Source organism: Giraffa tippelskirchi, chromosome 13 (assembly GCF_054371585.1).
Source record: "Giraffa tippelskirchi isolate mGirTip1 chromosome 13, T2T-mGirTip1v1.2.pri, whole genome shotgun sequence".
Classification (NCBI taxonomy): domain Eukaryota; kingdom Metazoa; phylum Chordata; class Mammalia; order Artiodactyla; family Giraffidae; genus Giraffa; species Giraffa tippelskirchi.
Genome location: NC_137287.1, coordinates 36,077,603 through 36,090,563, shown reverse-complemented (window position 1 = coordinate 36,090,563; position 12,961 = coordinate 36,077,603). Strand labels below are relative to the sequence as shown.

General features: G+C 44.4%; 1 protein-coding gene across 5 annotated transcripts in view; it reads left to right on the top strand.

Annotated features, from left to right (window-relative positions):
- The window catches only part of LOC145531678 (uncharacterized), a 468,005-nt gene that overhangs the window by 33,107 nt on the left and 421,937 nt on the right, over nt 1-12,961 (top strand). Inside the window, exon 3 of one of the 5 annotated variants that reach the window (XR_014072652.1) lies at nt 3,227-7,331. The exons of 3 other annotated variants lie outside the window; for them this stretch is intronic. The gene's annotated coding sequence lies outside the window, so the exon portion shown is untranslated. Of the gene's footprint in view, nt 1-3,226; nt 7,332-12,961 lie in introns of those variants that run through there. One more of the 5 variants, XR_014072658.1, reaches the window with a different exon arrangement.

The window sequence follows — 12,961 nt, the reverse complement described above, 5'->3', positions numbered from 1 at the left end:
AGACGCTGAAAGAACTCAGGTTGTTGGAGTGTGTTGGCCAAGAGTTGGCCGTATTAAAGGGGAGGCAGGGAGGCAAAGGCCAGACCACTGGGGCGTGCAGCCAAGGTGAGGGCATGGCTTACATCTTTTGTTTATTTTTATTGGCTGTGTTGAGATTGGTTGTGGCATGAAGGATCTTTGTTGTGTTATGGGGAATCTTCCATTACAGCAAATGGACTCTAGTTGGGACTCGTGGGCTTAGTTGCCCTGTGGCATGTGGGATCTGAGTTCCCAGATCAGGGATCAAACCCTTGTCCTCTGCATTGCAAGGTGGATTCTTAACCACTGGACCATCACAGGGAAGTCCCATGACTTGCATCTTAGAGCATCAGGAAACCATGGGGAGATTTGAAGGGTGTCCAGGTCAGATTCACATTTTACAATCCCTCTTTTAGTGGAACACAAGATGGCTTGAGGGGTGAGGCGGGGCAGAAAGAATGAAAGGAGGCTATTGCAGATAAGTGGGCAAGAAGTGATGTTGACTTGCCAGAAAGTGCTAGATTTAGAGCATGGTCCCCAACCCCCCACCCCCTTAAGACAAGCTCTGGGCCCAAGCTTTTTGTTCTTACCACCGTGTTTACTTTACTACATTCATCTGCCATTGCTTATTTGTTGGTTTTTACAAGGCTATCAGGACTTCCCTGGTAGTTTAGATGGTAAAGAGTCCACTTGCAATGCAGGAGACCTAGGTTTGATCCCTGGGTTGGGAAGATTCCCCAGAGAAGGAAATGACAACTCACTCCAGTATTTTTGCCTGTGAAGTACCATGGACAAGAGGACCCTGGACAGGCTACAGCCCATGGAGTTGCAAAGAATCAGACACGACTTAGCCTTTCAACAACAACAACAAGACTATAGTGCAGGGACTCTTCTTCCTGCTTCTTTATATGCTTAGTTCTTTGTCCAGTGCCAAACCCTTCACAGGTGCTCAATACCTGTTTAATTTACAATGCTCCAATACTTTGGCCACCTGATGCGAAGAGCCAACTCATTGGAAAAGACCCTGATGCTGGGAGAGATTGAGGGCAGGCAGAGAAGGGGTTGACAGAGGATGAGATGGTTGGAAGGCATCACTCATTCAATGGACATGAGTTTGAGCAAACTCCAGGAGATGGTGAACAACAGGGAAGCCTGGCATGCTGCAGTCCTTGGGGTATCAAAGAGTTGGACATGACTGAGCCATTAAACAACAGCAAAACAAAAACAAACCTATTTACTGGATGAATACATGCAGTATAGTCCTCATGGCGTGTTTAATTTTCTAGCCCCTAGGATAAGAATTCAGTAACCTCATTCATGAATGAGAAGGTTATATTCCTTTTGAACTTGCTGTGTTCGTGATGTGGAGGAGGAAGTCTCGAGATCTTTATGTCTCAGAAAATGGGCAACACCACGCACCTTGCACTTGGACGGGGCTGAGGCAAGCTGTGTAGTCTCTGCAGCAAGGTGTCCCCTTAGTCCCTCACTGGTGGCATCGCATCTGGGAGCCCCGGTTAATTTTCATGCAGAAGAAACTTTTCAAATGCAGGCCTCTTTCATGCTCTGGGAAGATTTGAGAGGGGTCATCCCTGTTTAGATTGGTTCTCAGCACTAGTCTGGGGAGCCTGCTGGCTCTTCTCAGCATGGGGTGTGTGGCAGAGAGGAGATGAGCAGGAAACAGACCAAAGAACCAGGGCACTTCCCAGCTGGAATCAAGCCTGTCGTGTGTGGATTCATTATTTTGTTGGAAATTAATCCCCGGAATGGCCAACATAGTGTATTTGAATGTGAACCGACCATGTGCTTGGTGGCCAAGGGAAAGTGGCCTTTGGATTATCCAGTCTCGTTGGTCATCCTTGCCTCTGAACCCTGCATTAGTGGGGATAATTGAACTAGACCTGGTTTTGTGCTTTCATACCCCATTTGTTGCCCTTATGACCTTTGGGGGGGGAGGGGGGCATGAGAGGGTCTCGCCCTGCTTGCTGTCAATTGCCATGGAACTGGCATCGCTTACAAACCCCAGTGACCCTGGATCTCACTTAATGAGAGTGTTTCCTAGGATTATCACATTCCATCCTCACACAGAGTCTACGACAGTAATAATAATAGCAGTAATAGTAATAGGAAGAAGCAGCAGCACTTACTTAGCATTGGCTGTGTGCCAAATCCTACCATGTATTAGCTTATCTAATTTTCAAAATAATACAAATAACAGTAACTCCAGCCCTAGGGAGATGAGAGTCACATGGACTAGGATCTGAACGATATGCTTGGTACTGAACTGGGTAGAAGCCCTGCCTATGATGTAGGTACTGTTATTACCCACTTGTTACAGGGAGCTCAGAAAGGTTAAGTCACTTGCCCAAGGTCACACAGCCAACATATGATAGTGTCAGGTATTGAATTTATATTTCTTTTGTTTTTAAATTGATTTTTTGTAACTTTTAAAAATTTTAATTTTTAAGTTTTAAAATAAAAAGTCAAATTTTTTCATTTTTAAAATGAAAATTTTTTAAATTTTCTAGTTTAAAAAAGTTTTAATTTTTAAAATAAGTTTTCTTTAAAATCTTTGAAAGACCCCCTGTGCTGGGTCTTTGTTGCTTTGTGCGGGGTTTTCTAGTTGCGGTGAGTGGGGGCTACTCTGGTTGCGGTGTGCTGGCTTCTCCCTGCAGTGGCTTCTCTTGTTACAGAGCATGGGCTCTAGGGCACTCGGGCTCCATAGTTGTGGCTCCGGGTCTAGAGTGCTGGCTCAGTAGTTGTGGCACACAGGCTTACTTGCTCTGCAGCATTTGAGATCTTGCCGGACCAGAGATCGAACCCATGTCCCCTGCATTGGCAGGTAGATTCCTATCCATTGTGCTACCAGAAAAGCCCATTGAATGTATACTTCTGTCATCAGAGCTCTTGCTTTCTTTAAATTATAGCTGCTGAGAACAGAAAGCCAAAAAATACTATTTGTGGGTTTGGGACACTTGACATTATGACAGAGAAAACATCTTCTAGATTTTTATTAAAGCATAGTTTTGCAATTGAATATCTTATCAGGGTGAATGTGGGGGTGTGTTCAGTGCTGTACTTGTTTGGAAAAGTCCGCCTGAAAAAATTCCAAAAGCCCCAGTTGGTCAAATGAACAGGATATTATTTTATAGGATGTTCTTGGTTTGTTTTCTTTTCCATGCCAAAGTTTTTTTTTTTTTTTTTTTTAAAGCTTCTATTCCTGACTCTATAACCAGGAGGCAAGAAGGACAACAGTGCTCTGTAAATTTGCAGCAGATATTCAAATAAGATAAGTACATAATTAGCATGGAGTGGCAGATGAGGTAGTCTGAAAGATCTGAATTCTGCATAGGGAGTTAACAAATAGTTCCTGATAGCAAGACATTCTAAACATGTTGCTTTCAGATAGGAGTGAATGGGGAGTGTGGGCACAGCCCTTCTAGGCAGTTAATAATAGAATGACTTGTTCATGAATAATAGTTTCTTGTGTTCATACCACGTGACAAAGAATATGCCAGTCTGCGAACGTATATAACTTACTCCTCACAGTAACCATGTGAGGTAGGTACTATTGTTATCCCCTTTTATAGATAGGGGCATTGAATCTCTGATTGTTAGAAGAGATGGCCATGTTCTCCTCTCTGTCTTTCTCTCCCCACCCTTGTTTCTCCATCCTTCCTCTGTCTCCATCTTTTCCTTCTCTTCCTCCCTCTCTGTTAACACCCATGTATCCTCTCAGTAAGTGGAAAAGCTGGCATTTGAACTCAAGTCTCATCTAACTCCAAGCCCTATTCTCTTAGAGGTCAATGTTGGGGAGTTTAGCAAAAAGGTTACTTTTTGAAGTTTAGTTTATTTATGGGGATCGTAGTTCCCTGACCAGGGATTGAATCCAGGTCATGGCTGTAAAAACCCCAAGTCTTAACCATTGGACAGCCAGGGGACTCCCAAGATTACTTTATGAAATGTTCTATTTTCCACCATCCCGTATAATCACCGTCTTTTTAATACTGCCCAGGATAATCCAGTCTGGTCTTTGGCGCACCACCTGCTTCAGAATGCGAGGTGACCTACACACTCCTGGGGGCCTCACAGCAGGCCTCTGAGACACATACCGCTGTGACTGCCCCTGTGGCTCAGATGGGGAAGCCGAGATCCGTTTGCCAAAATCACGTACACAGAGGTTGCACTGGTACCAGCTCTGAATTTGCACTCTTAACTATATGCTATGCTATTTGGTCTTCCAGCCAAAGCTAAATAGATGACATATGGATAGATAGATGGATAGATGTGTAAAGATATACATACGTGTATACATACATCTCTGTCTCTGTCTGTCCAAATTTAGAACTCGAGATGGAAGCCTTTCTCTTTCTTCCGAGTCATCTGTCCAGTCCACTGCATTCTGAGCAGCAGTGCACTTAACTCCTTGCTGACATTGGTATTCCTCTTTGTCGCAGCCCCCGTCACAGCAGCAATGGGAATAAAACCCAGAGCGTAGTGCAGGGAATATAAATGGGTTATTTTTCTCTTCAACTCTGTGTAGGATAAAACTCTCATAAAGAACCAGGGAACAAAGGTTCCGTGACAAACATATACCAGGGGACTTGGCTCTGTCTGATACAGCCGGTGAGACATAATGGAAATAGAAACTTAGGATAAAAAGGAATTCCAGGGAGAATGTTAGATTTGCCTCCTTGATGGATGTTCACGGTCCTGTGCGTTTAGAAGCACTGTCATTAATAGCAGTTATTGAATATCTATTCCGTAAGCAAAGCTATGGTAGGTTGCCTACCTATCAGCTTATGATTCAGAAGTTATGGATGGATATAAGCTAAGTAGTTGCGACCACAGAGAACTTTGATCTCTCTATGTAGTGGTCTACCTGTGTGGTTGCTTCTATCCAAATCATGGAGCTAATCATTACAAATCATAAAAATATCCAGGTGCCTATCATTGGAAGTAAGACCTTTTTGAATAATAATAATTAAAAAAAACCAAACAGATGTGAAAGGAAACCTTTTCTTTTGAGAAGTGGAATGGTAAAGTGGTTGAGTGGGGCTTGGTCATTATCTCCCTGAATTCGAAGGTTGGTTCCAGTGTCACATGATTGGGGCTAAGTGAGTAACTTACCTTCAGTTTCTTTTTCCGTAGAAAATAGCTTGTTTATAATCTGTTCTTGTTCAGTCACTAGGTCGTGCCTGACTCTTTGCGGCCCCATGGACTGGGGCACACTAGGTTTCCCTGTCTTCACTATCTCCCTGAGTTTGTTTCAACTCATGTCCAGTGAGTTAGTGATGCCATCCAGCTGTCTCATCCTCTGTTGCCCTTTTCTCCTCCTGCCCTCAATCTTTCCCAGCATCAGGGACTTTTCCAGTGAGTTGGCTGTTTGCATCCGGTGGCCAAATATTGGAGCTTCAGCATCAGTCCTTCCAATGAATATTCAGAGTTGTTTTCCTTAGTAATTTGGGCAACCCTCATAAACCCTTGACTCATAGAATCCCGTCTCGTTACTGAGCTCCAGTCAATGGGGTAGAGCAATGAATAATATTCCAGTAGACTTTGAAAATGAAAATAATACAAAACAACACACTGATTTCTCTTGGAAAAAAATATACACATTAAAGGGCATTCAATTTATAATCTTCAGTGACACTTCTCAAGCCCTGTTTCCTTCCCTATTCTCTTGGGTTTTATACTATGTCACAAACTTTCCTTGGCTTTGCCTATACACCCCTCTCCTCTCTGCCCTCAGCCCATCAACCCTCTTTCTTTCTTTCTCATCTTATTATTATAGGTGTGATTTTTTGGGTCTCAGCGAGCGTTCCTATGCCTCCTCCTTCTCCTGTCATTCTCAAAGTCAGCATCGCATTTGTCCAGGCACTTGCCTGACGGGTCAGCAAGCTTGGGAGGGTATAGATCTGTTGATGTATACAGAGTGACGGATCTGTTGATCAGTGAGGGAGTTGGGTAGAGCCTGAGAGTATTTCCATATCAGTACCATTCGGTTTAACGTCTTGAGCTGTGGCTTCCACTTGTCAGAGGCGCACAGTGTAGACCGAGCCCCAGAGTCTTCATTCCCAGTCACAGGAAAACTCTGTTTCGTACTTGAGATGCAGCCACATCCAGTGAGTTCAGGGCCGCTTTCTCCAGCAGCCTGCTACTCCAGGCGGGAGGCAGAAGAGGGGCTCGTGTTTTGCTACAGCAAGGGATTGGAAGGGCAAATGGTGCGGGAGGAATAGAAGAAATGAAAGTTGCAGCCATGCTTGTATGAGACTAGTGTGGGAGACATGTGTGAATATTTGGTGATTGTGACTCTAAGACCAAAGAGGGTAACTCGTCATACACACGAGTGTGGGTGGGTGCTGACAGAAGTATGTGCTACTCAGCATACCATTCAGATAGTGATCGAGCTGACTTCAAGATCCGCAGAGAAGGTCATCCTGAAAGGGTGATAAAGTAAGGCAGTCAGGTGGAAAGGATGGTCCAGCAAGGAGCAGAGGATGAATGAAAGGAATAAGACAGGAAGAGGCAGGTGTCCCTGAGGTAGGCTGAGATCACTAAGTATCCCAGAGTCCATGGAGGACCCGTGGGACACAGACATGAATTGGAGGGGTTGGTGAGACCAGATCTTATGGACCTTGAAAGGCAGCCTCAGGCTTCTAATGCCAGTTGCACTTGAGAAATATTTTTTTAACTTTTTATTTTATATTGGAGTATAGCTGAGAGTCCCTTGGACACAAGGAGATCCAACCAGTCAATCCTAAAGGAAATCAGTCCTGAAAATTCGTTGGAAGGACTGAGGCTGAAGCTGAAACTCCAATACTTTGGCCACCTGATGCGAAGAACTGACTCATTGGAAAAGACCCTGATGCTGGGAAAGATTGAAGACAGGAGGAGATGGGAATGACAGAGGATGAGATGGTTGGATGGCATCACTGACTTGGTGGACATGAGTTTGAGCAAGCTCTGGGAATTGGTGATGGACAGGGAAGCTGGTGTGCTGCAGTCCATGGGGTTGCAAAGAGTTGAATATGGCTGAGTGACTGAACTGAACTGATACATGTATCCGTTCTCCATCAAACTTGCCTCCCATCCAGGCTGCCATATAGCACTGAGCCGAGTTCCCTGTGCTATACACTAAGTCCTTGTTGGTTATTCATTTTAAATATAGCAGTGTACATGTTGATCCCAAACTCCCTAACTATCCCTTCTCCCTACCCTTCCCCTCTGGGAACCCTAAGTTTGTTCTCTAAGTCTGTGAGTTGCACTTGTGAATTTTGAAAAGCATGTTAACCAATATAATCCATGTGTATTTAGGACAAGTCTTTTCAGCCTTGAAACTATTGCTGTTTTCTGCCACATGATTCTTTTTTCGTTTTAGGAGGCTCAGCAACATCTCTGCCCTCTGCTCACTAGACACAAGTAGTACCCTCCATCCCTATCATGGCCAGCAAAGTTGTCCCCAAATATTGCCAGATGTCACCTGCAGGTGAAAATCACCTTCAGTTGAGAAACTGTTCTTTAGGAAGGTATTGCTCATAGAGGTGTGAAGGGAAGAAGGCATATGAGACCAGAAGCAGGGAACCCCCTGAGAAGGCTCCTTGGTACTCCTTCAAGTACTCCTTGGAGCAGGGAATGAGAAGGATGTGTGGATCCCCAAACAGCCCAGCACCTACCTGTATTGCCAGCAGGATTGCCATGAGTCTGTGTCATATTTGGGTTTCCCAGGTGGCTCAGTGGTAAAGAATTTGCCTGTCAATACAGGTGCCGCAGAAGAGGCAGCTTCAATCCCTGGGTCAGGAAGATCCCCTGGAGGAGGAAATGACCAGCTCACTCCAGTATTCTTGCTTGGAGAATCCCATGGATGCAGGAGCCTGGCCGTCTACAGTCCAAGGGGTTGCAAAACAGACAGACATGACTTAGCGCCTAAAGAACAACAACAAAATGTCATATTTATAGGAGCTCTGAGAAAGGATCATGGGGGTCTGGGTTATCTAGAAGGAAGTGGGCATGTTTCAGTTTTTGATGTATTTTATTTTTCTGAACTTAAGATGGTCTCACAGGCAGAACAACAGTATATTTACTGTAAATTATAGCAGAGATGTTAGCCAAGTGTCTCTTCCCATCCTCTATGTTAAAAGGCAACGTTAGCAACACTGATGGTGAGTTTCTGGCAAAGATTCACACTGTCCTTACCCTGGCATCTTTTGTAGCATTTTATTTATTTTTAAAACTCCTTAGAATTGTGCATTTTTGTCTGGGTTCACTCAGTCCTCCAGAACCAGCTGGCCATTAAAGAAACTTAGAAAATTTGCTGAAGCATCTTTGCTCTTGTTTGTATTGCATAATCAACCGAAATAGACCCAGAAGTGATTATACTTGAAGTTACAGTGATCACAAAGATGCTCTGTCATTCACCTTGACCCCGCTTAGGACTATATCCTTTACTCAAACTTTATTATCTGTCAAAAGCAAGGATTTCTCTTAAGAGTGAGTGTGTTGTGTATGTGTGTTAGTTGTGTATGTGCACTGTGTCTGTGTTACTTGCTCAGTCCTGTCTGACTCTTTGTGATCCCATGGACTGTATCCTGCCAGGCTCCTCCATCCATGGAATTCTCCAGGCAAGAATACTGGAGTGGGTCGCCTTGCTCTCCTCCAGGGCATCTTCCTGACCCAGGGATTGAACCTGATCTCCTGCATTGTAGGTGGACTCTACCATCTAAGCCACCAGAGAAGGGTGTGTGTGTATCCACTGATTAATTTTGTATGCTGTTTCCAACTAAATCTTCCCCAGTCACATCTCTGTTTGTGTTCCTGCTCAAACACTTTCAATGACTCCCTATTACTTCTCAGATCCACTCGGAGCCACTGAGAAGCACTGAATGCCCACCATGACCCACACCCTCTGTTTTCCAACCTTGCCTTCCCCTACTCTGTTTTGTGCATTTCACTTTTTAACTAAGCTAGATGATTTTTTTTTAACATTATTAAAAAAAAAGTAAAGAATAAATGATGAATCCACAAGGTTCCAAGTCCATTTATAACATCTGATAACGATATGGAATACTAAGGCACGGATGTTTCTCACACTCACTTTCTACATCAAAATTATTGTTTGTTTCTGACAGTGCATCTGGTATTTAATTTTACTGTATCAGACAGGAGATCTCAAGTTGCACATTCCAAGCGTGTGCAACTATGAATTTTTCATTAATTACTCCAACTGAAATTGGATACAAGCCTTGCTTAGACGATCACCCATTGTTTATTTATTCAGTTTGTCATCCAGGTCACCCACTATCCAATTAAATCTATCACTGTTCCTTTGCTTTTTGCTTGTTTCATTTGCAAAAAGCTTTGCCTGCGGTCTTTTCAGCATCCTTCCTGCCCCTTCCATCCTTCACGTGAAGTTCAACAATGGAGCTCATGAAAAGTTCCACACAGCTCACACCCAAACAAGCATGGCCTGCCTCCTTCTTGATAAATGTACACAGACAGATCTGTGTGTCAACATTTCCACTGCCTTTTCTTGAAGGAGCTCCTACTAGATCGAGGCAGAATATCTTCCTTCTTTTTCTCTTCTGCAAAGTCTCTTTACCTTCTGGATTCACCACCATGTATTCTCTTTCAGACTATCTGAGGGTACAGAGTAGAGACATAAGTGTAAGTAAACCGGTGATTTAAAAATATCTGATGAAAATAAGTTCTTTTCCCTCTTTCAGATCTCTAGGCACAGTCCAGTTTAAATAATTCCTGTATCTTTGTGAGAAATGGTGTTTGAGATTTTCAATTCTGGTAAACAGCCACCACCATCAATCTGCAGACTTTTGATCCCGGATACCCATTGCCTCTACAAAATCTGTTGAGCTGGGCGAAAGTTCTCCCATTGAAAATAATGCGGCACTTTATATGCAGCCTGTATCCCATGACACTTGATAGATTGCTGCGGGATTAAACATACTTTTCTTTGTCATCGCTGGACAGAGGAGACTTTGGTTTATGGATGCCCTAGATTACTTTCTACCTGCCTCTCTCGGCTGAGTGCAGAGAAGTTTCAGGACCAGGCAGCTCCCTCTGATTCTAAATGACACATGGTTGACCCCAACGTGCTGCCACTAGATTTTTAGATATTTTAAGCCCTTGGATGTATAGGGGCCCTGGCTTTTGTTCCCTTCCTGCAGCTCTGTCTGGGTTTGATGAACTCTCCCTGGAAAGGCTCCCCTGGGGGGACGGTTTTTCTAGGCAGCCTGAGATCCCCTTTTTCTTTTATAGCAGAGGGCATTTTGGAGTCCTAAAGCCTGTGTTTGGATTACATCCTGTAGCTTATTAGTCTTGTGAAAGAGAACGTGTTAGTCACTCAGTTGTGTCCGACTCTATGGAACCCCACGGACTGTAGCCTGCCAGGCTCCTCTGTCCATGGAATTCTCCGGGCAAGAATACTGGAGTTGGTTTCCATGCCCTTCTCCAGGTGATCTTCCTGACCCAGGGATTGAACCCAGGTCTCCTGCATTGCAGGCGAATTCCTTACCATCTGAGCCACCAGGGAAGGCCACTAGTCTTATGGCTGGGTGCATATCACTGAATCACCGTGTGTGCCGGTCTTCTCATCTACATGATGAGGATGCTGAAGTATGTACATCCTGGGCTTTGTGGGAATGTAAAAGGGATGAGGTGTGCAGAGGGCTGGTGGAATTATTGGACACGGGGTGAATGGTTCATGTCCTCATTTTTATCACATGTGGTTGGTAAATATATACCTTCAGGGAAGAAGGTAGAAGAACGTGTCAAGTCACACAGCTCTATCCAGACTGTACATGGCCTAAATTGTAAAGTGGAGTGGAGTCCTGCGGCGAGTGGAATTGAATGGAATGGGGGGAATGGAGTGACTGAGAGTGGGGCAAGTGGGCAGGATAAACCTGTTCCTGGTTCTTCTTTTTTTTTTTAATTTTTATTTTATATTGGAGTAGAGTTAATTAGGGCTTCCCTGGTGGCCCAGTTCATAAAGAATCCACATGCCAATGCAGGAGATAGGACTTCCATCCCTGGGTTGGGAAGATCCCCTTGAATGGGGAATGGCAACCCACTCCAGTATTCTTGCCTGGAGAAATTCCATGGATAGAGGAGCCTGGCAGGCTACGGTCCATGCGGTCACAAAGAGATACATGACTGAGTGACCAACACTTTCTTTCATCTTCTCCTCAGAATGCCGTCAACTAGCCACGTGTCGCACCCTCCTGCACCAAAGACAGAAATTGTTTTGGAGTATACAGCAGAACATTTGATAGTCAGTTTCTGCACCGGCTTGTTGACAGGCCATGGGAAGGAGCATGGGGCTCATGACCCCAGTATGTAAGAGGAAAATGAGCGGCTTTCACTTCCTTCCAAAAGGCAGAAAAGCCCTGGCATTGTCCCATAGCTTTTTTTTTTTTTTTTTTTAAACCAAAATAGATGATGGATGTCTCTGCATCCTGGTGTTATTCCCATCTTTCTGCTTTTTTTTTTTTTTTTTAATCTTGAGCAGAATTGTTTTTCTTCTGACTGCGTGTGTGCCTTCTCAGTCATGTCCTACTCTTTGCGACTCCATGGACAGTAGCCCACCAGGATCCCCTGTCTGTGGGATTCTCCAGGCAAGAAGACTGGACTGGGTTGCCATGCCTTCCTCCAGGGGACCTTCCTGACCCAGGAAGCAGAGCTCCCTGTGTTGTACAGTAATAGGTCCTTGTTAGTTTGTTCATAGGTTTTCACTAAAAGCCAGGCATGCTCAGTTGCTTAGTCACGTCTAATGAACCCGTCTCTTGAGTCTCCTGCATTGCAGGTGGATTCTTTCCCACTGACCCACCTGGGAAATCCTTTTGTTCTACCACTTCCAAGATAGTGGGTCAAAGCGAAAGCTGCTTTCAAGCAACTGGCTGTGCTAGCCTCCGCAGACGTCAGATAAGGAGTGTGATCTTTTCTGTGGCTCTCCCATGCAACGTGAGAGTCATTCTGACCATGGAGCAGAAGAACAGAAGTGGGCAGAAGAGCCATCTGCTGGGCCATTCTCATCCTGGGAATCAGGTCTCCAGTTCTCACCATTCCACCAGGCTTCATCTTCATAAATGCCTCTGGTAATTTTTCCCCCCAGGTCCATTGGGTAGGCTGGGGTTAGGTTAGGTTGCAAAGTGATAGAAAACCCAAGAAAAAGTGGTGCTAACAAGTTAGTTGACTCTTTTCTTGCATTAAATGAAATCCAGAGACTGGGAAGGGCAGGGCATGTGTGGAGATTCCTGGATTGTACTTCCCTGGTCTAGGTACTCTGCCATCCTTATCACCTATCCACCACCTTCTGATACAACACCTTCCACCATCAGCTTCTCATTCCAACAGGCACCACAGAGAACCAAGGAAGCTAGGTCGCATTTCTTCTTTTAAAGGCCCCTTTGAAGAAGTTACACACACCAGTATCACCTATGGTTCATTAGACAGAACTTAGTCACGTGGCTACACATACTTACAAAGGAAGCAGGTAAAGGCAGTGTTTATTCTGTGTAACTTTACACCCTGCTGAAGCGTTCGTTGCGTTGCTTCTTAAGAAATAAGTGGGGTTTCGGAAGAACATGAATACCTCTCTTGGTCACATCCATTTTTTCTTTCAAATGTCTTTTTTGTAAACTTCATTCACTGTCTAAGCTTTATCCAACTCTGCCAGAAAGATGGGCTGGAGGTGTAAGAGGGTATAGGGGAAAGTTTTGCCTTTAAAATTCTTATGCTGTTGTCTCAGGAGATGGAGAAGCGTCCCTGCAAAGACAGGTTCTTCCAGAGAGTGTAAGCTCGGGGAAGGCTGGGTGACTCGTTCTGATCACTTCAGAATTTTTTCATTATTCCTTTTAGGTGCCAAAAGATGAAATGATAGAATGCAGCCGTTCTGTCACACTGGAATTTGATGGTGAATTCAGTTGTCATAATA